The 9,597-nt window shown below is 31.4% G+C and overlaps 1 long non-coding RNA gene across 1 annotated transcript; it reads left to right on the forward strand.

Moving 5' to 3' along the window:
- The first annotated feature begins 596 nt into the window (after positions 1–596).
- Positions 597–8,735, forward strand: LOC148610258 (uncharacterized). The gene is made up of 3 exons (XR_015914483.1): positions 597–732; positions 1,830–1,902; positions 5,803–8,735. It is a non-coding gene; the product is annotated as an uncharacterized LOC148610258 (long non-coding RNA).
- The last annotated feature ends 862 nt before the right edge of the window (positions 8,736–9,597 follow it).

Consider the following 9,597-nt stretch of genomic DNA (forward strand, 5'->3'; position numbering starts at 1 on the left):
CTAGTACATAGACGGTAAATCACAATCATCGTCCTTGGTAGAGAAACAAAAAGAGGATATCACAGATTTATTGTATTCCACAATCTCTTCTTTGGAGAGTGTGGTAGCAGTATGGGTCTTATCACTGCTATTATTTTCTATTTTAAATGTTAGGTGACGTAAATGATTGATGTTTCAGCAAAGCAGTGTCAATATAACAGATATCAAGGAATAAGAAAATTGGATATTCCAAGTTTCTGAAAGTGATTCGTACTGTACCTTAATATCAGGGTTTTTTTCAGAAAGCCTAGCCGAGGAAACAATACACGTCATGAGTACTGTAACATATTTATTCCCTGTTTTCTAATCATGGTTGTTATTGGTCTCTACTATGATCAAGTAACACAAAACTGTCAATACTAACTATGACGAATCGACAATAATGTTGTGGTTCTTAGTGCGTGCGTATCATGTTACTGTTCTGATCAGTATCTTAATTAAACAAATCATATCGTATGTAAATTGAGACCTTTTAGTCTATAGAGGCACAGTGTCATGTTATGTATAAATAATTTAATTAATTAGTTCATATTTTTACTCTATGTACTTTTGGTCTTGCGTAGTATAGTTCATGAATATTATGTTTTAACTTTGGATTTACATTTTGTCCTAATTGACCGGCATTGAGGGTCCGATTCCAATCAAGCTCCACGTAGTGTCTGTTTCTTTTCTAACTGCTGCGGTGAGGCCTCTGTAAGTTATCTAATAATTTGCTACCGTTGCTATATATTTTTTGCGTTTTTTTAAATACCCAGTTTTTTTGTTTTTTTTTTTTTTGTTTTTTTGTTTTTTTGTTTTGTTTTGTTTTGTTTTGTTTTTCTTTGTTTTTGTTTTATCGTTTAAAGTAGCTCTCCTGCTAAGAATCCAGCAACATATAATATATTGTAGAAATGCTTACATATTATTTATATTTGATATATGGTTAAAAAATATTATAGTAAAATGACTATAATAGCAGAATTTTACATTTGGGCCTTTCATAGGGATAAGAGATAAACATTATATACAATGTACTCTAGAATTCAAAATTATGAGAGATAACTCTGTAAATGACACTAAAACACAATAGAAACTGATGGATTTTCAATGTGGATTATCTTCTAAGAGCAGACAAGTTGGAATGAACAATTATACATTTTATCATATACATTTATAAAGTAACCAAATAACAAATAACAAAATTGAAAATGCCTATACTTTTTTTGAGTTTTTCACATATTACAGAATTTGCATGATTCTTACAACAACTGCTTCTTAAAAATAAACGGATTCCTCTTAAGTAAATTGTGTGTTTTTTTTTTCTAGGAAACTGCAATGTATGTCCAATTTTGTATGTCATTGTTTGGGGTATCTCGAATATGCTACACAAATCAGAAAGTGGCAAAGTTCAACATCCAGCAGTATTGCTTTTTTACAAAAAATCTGTAACGAAAAATATTGATGGAATGCGTAAAATAGGTACATAGAGAAATATCACTTGCGCAAAGTATAGTTAACCCAAATTAGTTTAAATCAACGTTCAGTTTGAGTGGTAAAATCTTATTTTTAAACTGCTTTATTCAACTACTTGTAGTTTGGCTACTAATGTTTCAAAAAATTGTGAGTACCGGAACATTTTTTTTATTTTCATTAGTTCAATATTCATAACGCTGTTGTTGTCACTGTTCACATAGTTGTTTTTTTCTGTAATATCGTATTATAAATACGAAAAAGATTTTTGCAAAAGCACAAAACATGAATTTATTGCGGTTGCTATTATTTTCATATGTATAACTTTTTTTAAATTGCAGATAATTTTATGACCAACTCATGTATATGTACTTTTCTTCCATTCACCAATCAAGTATGCAAAGTGAAATAACAGTAAGTTGCCAAGAGATTTATCTGTCACAGTCGGATATATATTTCATTGGCATTTTTATAACTTGACAACAATAGACCAATAATTCACCAGTTTTAGTAATTACATCAACGAGTCATGTGAAACAATTTTACTCGATTTGTCTTTTTCTGACATTTAACGGTGTTTTATATTCCCCAAAAGAAAACTTTTAGACTTCGTTGATGTCGACTTCTAAAGTTGTTTTTCATCAAAACAAGATGAAATTCCTTTAACGATATTATTCAACGATGATAGAAAGCAAAAACTCAACAAAATAACAACAAAATAGACGTAATGATTAACATTCTGAATATTAACTTATATGTATATTTGTTCAAATTGAAAGTTTGTTTTTGACCATGTGCCTGTCGCAAAAGTATGATCGACCTACTACCGTCTGGTCATATAGCTTAAAAGCCTTCAATATTGTTGTTGAAATAAGATATATTTTATCAGTTTATCAACAATTTACGTTTAAAATAAAATATTGCTAGGGAACGACGTCACCCGGTTTTTTTATGTGTAGATGAGAAAAAGAAATAACTCCGAATCATTCTGTCGAAATGTTGTTCTTGAATTTTGTTCTAGGAAGTCGCGCATATCCCGTTTTCCTTCCCTCGTTTGTCTACCCCGAACTTGACTTTTAATGAGCAACTCGGCGGGTGTTTCTAGAAAAGAGGACGCTTACCCTACCGGTGCATCTGGTCCATGCTTCCAGTTTTTAGTGGAGTCCGAGTTGCTCATTTACTTTTGTTACTTTGTATGTATGATTTTAGTTACTTTATGTACTTTGTTGTGTATGTCTGTTTTCCATGTCTAGTCTTTGTCCCTGGATTACATTCTTTTGATTACCGCTATAACATTTGGTTCCCTTGATTACTCGTCCCCACTGCCAAAGTTATATCATTGATACAGCAGTGAATTATCAACTGCATCGTAATTTGAGTACAATTAGCTCCTTCAAATATATGCAAGAAACTTAAATGCTATTTATGTATAAACAAAATAGTAAGAATACAAATTTTCCAAATATGACATGGCATGATCTTCATGAGCTAGTTCATACATTTATTTTTCACAAATTTATCTTTAAAAGAATTTTTTTCTGAAATTGTGACCTTTGGAGAATCTTCTAATTATGAATAGATTGTCCTTGAAATTTTCTGCCATTGGGGCAGAATTTTGTAAAGTTTAGAATTACCTATGTTTCTTTATGCATGTAGCCTTCAGTCTACACATTTCATTTACTTCAGCGTTTAAATTTGTGCAACATGCATTTATTTAATGTGACACAATTCGAGTCTTGTTGAATTCCATGGCATTGTTTTATTCCCTTTTCAAAAAAGTTACATTTTATGGTTTGCAGATTGACATTAAGTAAACGCATTTACATTTTTAAGAACTGACTTAAATAAGCAATGTTTAAAGTATTTGTTGTTTTAGAAACATTAGTTGTAGGAAGTACTTTCAATATTTAGAATAACAACGCATGAAACACTGCTCAATTTACTAATAAACTAAATAATTGCCTTGTTACAATGATACATCATGGCATATTCATCAGATTGTTTAGTAATTTGTTTCATTTTAAAATCTTGTTTCCCTGTAATATCAGATGTTATATAACAGCGAATACACTTTGGGGAAGTGCTATGGAACAGATATAGAAGATTATTATATATTGAATAAATTCGGTAATTTTACTCTCGGACTTTTTCCTCGCAAGACGTCACAACTTTGATATCAATCCATCAATCACAGAATTGGGAACTCATATTGAAAATATCGATAAATCATGAAGGAAATCTATATAATAAATAGGATAATCAATTGGTTATCCTGAATAACCAAAATATGATCACTGGTGGCAAGAACGCTCGAGGATTTTATTTGTGCGCGCAACAAGTTCCGCACACTCGTTAAACCTAGGCATTCTTCGGCATTCGTGAAAATATTTTGGTTTGTCCCTCTTTCCAATTGATAATCCTATTAATCTTCATTAATCGGTAGCACTGTAAAAAGTGCGTAACTGGTAGATGCAGCCATAATTACTCATAGAAGTTTACAAATTGAAAAAAAAAACACATTTGGCTGCAATAGGTATAATTTTAACAATCAGAACTCCCAGCGAAAAAACGAGTCATCTGCACACAATCCCGTAATGCAATTTTAAAAGTGTTTATGTCCACATGAGTTAATGCCAACGCTTTGCGTCCGGTATCCGTAAGTGATTTTGAACTTGGCGGAACTAATGTATGGTTGCCAGAAGCAATCTTATCTTCTACATGACCAATTTATAAGATAAACTCCTATGAAAACACAGGGTCAATGTTTTGAAATTCGACAAGGTCCGAACCTACAGATGCAAAATTTATTTATTTATTTATTTATTTATTTATTTATTTACTTTTTTGTTTTGTTTTTTTTTTATTTGGTCAAATACCCTTAAACATTGTATGTGTGGCCCCCTTGTTCTGTACTAAGGCTATGATCAATGTTTTGAATATCAAAAAGGTCCGAAACTAGAAATGCAAAAATTTGTTGTTTTTTTTTTTTCAGTCAAATACACTTAAATCATTTTATTATGACTCCCTTGTGTTATACTACGACTGAAAAGTAAATACAAGGAGTATTTAGTTTTACTCTTACAGTACCTGAACCGATCCGTGCTAATAAAATTGCGTTCGGTCATAAATCAGTTTCTGATAGTCATCAATCAGTCAAAGCGATCCATTAAAACGGTGATCGAATCACGTGACCACAGAACGGTTAATATATTTTACGGTTTCCGTTGTTTTCATTGTCAATTTTACTCATATTTACATTTTGCAACATTTCTCTTTAACATTACATTTGTTTTAACAGATCATTCGTGTTTTTGCATAACGAAACTGCGATCAGACCAGTCAACGGTCATCGATCGGTCAAGTCGTTGCACCGATCGGTTCAAGAACTGTAAGCATTAACCAAAATACTTGCATTTGTTCTTTTGTATAACACGTGCAACAAAATTTCATTAATGCAGGAAAAAATCCAATATATGTTTTCATATGCAAAAAAAAAAAACATATTAAAACATACGTTTGGGACTAGTATGATAAACATTTTTGTATGTGCACTAGAAAATACATGAAAACCAAGGTTATAGCGGTAATCATAAGAATGTAATCCAGAGACAAAGACCAGACATGGAAAACAGACAAACACAACAAAGAACATAAAGTAACTAAAATCATACATACAAAGTAACAAAAGTAAATGAGCAACTCGGACTCCACTATAAACTGGGAGCATGGACGAGGTGCACCGGTATGGTAAGCGTCCTCTGCTTTTCTAGGAACACCCGCCGAGTTGCTCATAAAAAGTCAAGTCCGGGGTAAAAAAAATATGGAAAACATATATTGCAATTGCTCCTGATACCACAGGAAATACCCCCTTTTTCCCAAACATTATAACCTTTTGATCTAGTATTGTTCTCTTTCACTTGCAAAATATTATACGGTCAAACATTTTATTTACCATTTATTTTTTATCATAAAATTCAAGCAACAACCTTGTGATAAAAGGTGTAAGGCATAAAGTCATGAACATTGCCTAAATTATCAACTCTGTTATAACAACATAAAGGCTGTTCATAACATAAAAAAAACCATAAATATATGGAAAAGTAATAATTTGTGTCATTTAACTATTTGAATGACGTCATAACGATGCTACAATTTTGCGTGATGTAGCAAATTGTACATCTTGTTTTTGTCAGACATATTTACACATAGAAAACTACGTCCACACTTTAAAAACAACTTCATATTTTCCAATACTATAAACTATGTAATAATGAATATTTTCACTAAAAATTAAGGTGTTTCTTGTTATTTTAGTACAGAGAAAGCAAGGCTTACTAAGATGTCCAACAATAGTTAGCAGGTGTAAGAAAATTAAAACATTCAAACAGTGGATGGGATTTTATCACTGTAAAAAGGAACATTAGAATATCTTGCTGAATCTACGTTAATTTTGATGATTGAGTGAAAAACGTGGTCTCGAGACAAAGTAGTTCTGGTTCTGGACAAGTTATAATATTCGAATATACATTAACCTAACAAATGCATGCGATTATTATCATTGTTTTTCTTTTTTTAACTAAATATTATTCTTTAAAACATCTTCATGTAAATTGGGTCTTCAAAGGTTTAACTGTTAGTCTCCGTAAGAATAAGGCAGTGAGTTAACCACAGTATGAAAACAAACACAACCATTTGTTAAAATTAACTTGATTATGTGGAACATCAAAATCAAGAATAGGACAAATTTCCATATCACTTTGGTTAAAAGAGTAATACTTTCATTAACACGCACTGAAAATAAACATTTCAAGGGTAAATAACTCTGTTAAAAACCTCCTTATTGTAACATTGAACGAAATATAAACAAACCTATTGATGCAGAGATAATTTCATGCTCTTTTCAAATAAAGAAAGTATATCCTTAATTTTAACAAAACCTTTAAACTTAAAATGTACTCGAGATAGTTGTCTGGTATTTATGATGCATTCTAATATACTCATCATGTAGTTAAGTAATTTTTTCACATTTTAAAATTTGTTTTGCTTGTAAAAAGTGATTGTTATATATTATCCAAAACACTTCCGGGAAAAGTGAAGGAATTGTTATCTACTTCATCTGTAAAAGTACATTACTAATCTTTGCAACACTATTTACTATGACTCGTTACTCATTGATGCTGTGTTTTTTACGAATGTTGATAGAGAAAAAAGTGCAGAAACAAATAAATCAAACAAACAAACGGACTGCTAGTATTTAGAATATTACGAATGTGTGTTTTCTTTTAACATGGAGAAGGAAAAGTTTATCTAAATTAAAAAAAAAACTAAAATGCTTGATTTGAAAATTGAAAGAATTTTTAGACTGAATACTTATATCTGATAATTTGTTTACAGTGTAGTTAAAGGAACATTGCAGTTATTGTTGGTATTAATTTATGCTTTTATAATTTTTCACAGTACATGCAACACCTATCAGGCATCTGTCCGTTGGTAATCTTTTCGAGTTCCTGCATATATAATATAACCCCTTCACCTCGAACAAAGTCCTCCGGCTATTTACCTTGTCATCACAACCTTCCCTCTTGCAATCACTCACAAGGATCTTTCTATGTACATATTTTTAAACGAAGATGAAATTGTCGGATTTCTGCATGTCAACAATAATTCATTTATCGTGTTTTCACTTGTATAAATCACAGACGATTAGAAGGTGTCTATCGTAAGGCTTACTCGAGTTCCCTGTGTTCATATACATGTTATACAGTTTTGTTTCACCAACGAGAAAATATTATTTTCCTGCATCTTAAAATAAAACAATGATTAAATTTAATTAAAATAAAGTAATTTGTTATGTTTCCAAAGAAAAATCCTGTTCAAGTAAAACATAAAATTAAATAATAATGGTATGTTAGTTTTGGTTCAAGTAGCTCCCAATAGAAATGAAACATGTTTACTTAACACCCTTAAAATGTCATGTCAATAGACAAAATCAAGTAATTTTTGACGTTAGCTTTTGAATTTACTATACATCCCAACAAGACCAATTACAAACCTAGACACTGTTAGCTTCATGCATTATCTGTGCTAAACAGGTCTCAAATTTATCCCTTTACAATTGTGTATTGAATTTAGTTCCACCTTACACGAAAATACTGTATTTTGGTTGGCTAAGAGCCAGGGTATTTTCCACGAATTTTCTTACCGGGGAATTGCAAGCAAATATCCCGGAACTTAGCAAATTTCCCGCGCTAATAATAGCGTGCTTCCCAACGCCTCTAGATTTTTCATCTGTCGAACAAAACTACACAAATGGTTAAAATGGCCGACGAGACAGACTACTGTTAAAGCCGGTACTTTGAAAATCGATTTGGTGATGCCACCGAAGAGGAAGTAGATGCAATTTGACTTCCTAGAAACCAGTATTTTTCGGAAAATACCCCTTGCCAGCATTATATATATTTGTATATAAATCTGAAAATGAATATTTGATTAATGTATACCCCCATGAGGACTCTCAAAGATAAAGAATAAAGGATACTCGATGGAATTAAACAAATGTATCATGTCCACAAATTTTTAGTGCCGACGACGAGCAAACATTGACTCCTCTCAACCAGTATTTTTTGCAAATACTACTTGTCAGCATGATAAACGATGTATTTATATAATGTTAGATACACTATTCACTTTAGGTATTCTGCCCAGATTACACACCAATTAGCATCGTATGTTTTGCAGAAATGTATAAGACTAAGATAAGAAATGTTTTCAACGTTTATATATATATGTCAAATCAGTCGTATATGCACCTATTCACAAATCAATCTGTACACAAACGGTGAGAAAACGAAGGGAGGATGCTAAGTGGCAACTAGATCTGTTTTCACCTTTATGTGCAGAAGATTGAAAATGTTTTTTTTTTTTTTTCATACTTTCCTGATAATATGAGTAAAGAAATTAAACATGTCTAAATATTTCGGGTTCGAACCCTTTATCGACGTTTTAATACGAACATGTATACATAGCTTACGTTCAATATGATGTATTGTTTTTTATATTTGAAAACAAAAGTTTATTGTAGAATTGACCATCAAACCAGACTATATATTGTATCGTAATTAATTTTGTTTGTTCGTTGAAAATTAATTCATTGGCGCTTTCTTCTTTTCCTGTTTTCCTGTTTAGTACTTCAAAAACAAGTGTTACATGTAAGCGAAGCTAGATTAATTATGTAATAGATTACAAATGTAAAGATCACATTATCTCTTCGCCTATTTTTATGTTATATTTAAGATATTTCTTCTCATTAAATGAACAACAACTGGTCGTTTAAATGTTTGTTTTTGTTACAAAACAGTTGTTACTACTCAAAGTTTCGTCAACAAAGTTAAGACCAATTTATGTAATACGGTCGATGATGAATTGCACTTGGATGGATAGAAGGTATGTTAATGTTTTCTTGGGTGCCAAATTATTGCTAATATTTCTGCCTCCTGTTGGTGATAAGATGAAGTTTAAATACATTATTACTACGCCAAAACAATTTTAATATCTAGTAAAAACACAAACCATCACGTATACGAGTACCCGTTCTTGTTTTATAATCAAAATGATTAGCATTTCTAACGTATTGAACATCTGTTGAATCTTATACATAGTAATTAGAGTAATATTCATTATTTTATGAAAACTGATTTATTCAACGGGTCATGCTTTTCCTTTCCTCGTTTGTACCCCGGACTTGCCTTTTTGATGAGCAACTCGGCGGGTGTTTCTAGAAAAGCAGAGGACGCTTACCATACCGGTGCACCTCATCCATGCTCCGAGTTGCTTATTTACTTTTATTACTTTGTATGTATGATTTTAGTTACTTGATGTTCTTTGTAGTGTATGTCTGTTTTCCATGTGTGGTCTTTGTCCCTGCATTACATTATTTTGATTACCGTTATAACCTTGGTTCCCTTTATTACTCTTTAACTTAAATCAGAAATTAGTACATTATTTCCACTTTAATGAAATGTTTAATATTCTTAAAAGATACTTTCACATTGAAAGTATGAGGGTATTTTATTGAGATACAACACATTCATGTACTTTTCTACTCATTTC

The sequence above is a fragment of the Perna viridis genome, chromosome 8, assembly GCF_037379345.1.
Source record: "Perna viridis isolate PV_CMFRI_1.1 ecotype Kerala chromosome 8, ASM3737934v1, whole genome shotgun sequence".
NCBI lineage: Eukaryota > Metazoa > Mollusca > Bivalvia > Mytilida > Mytilidae > Perna > Perna viridis.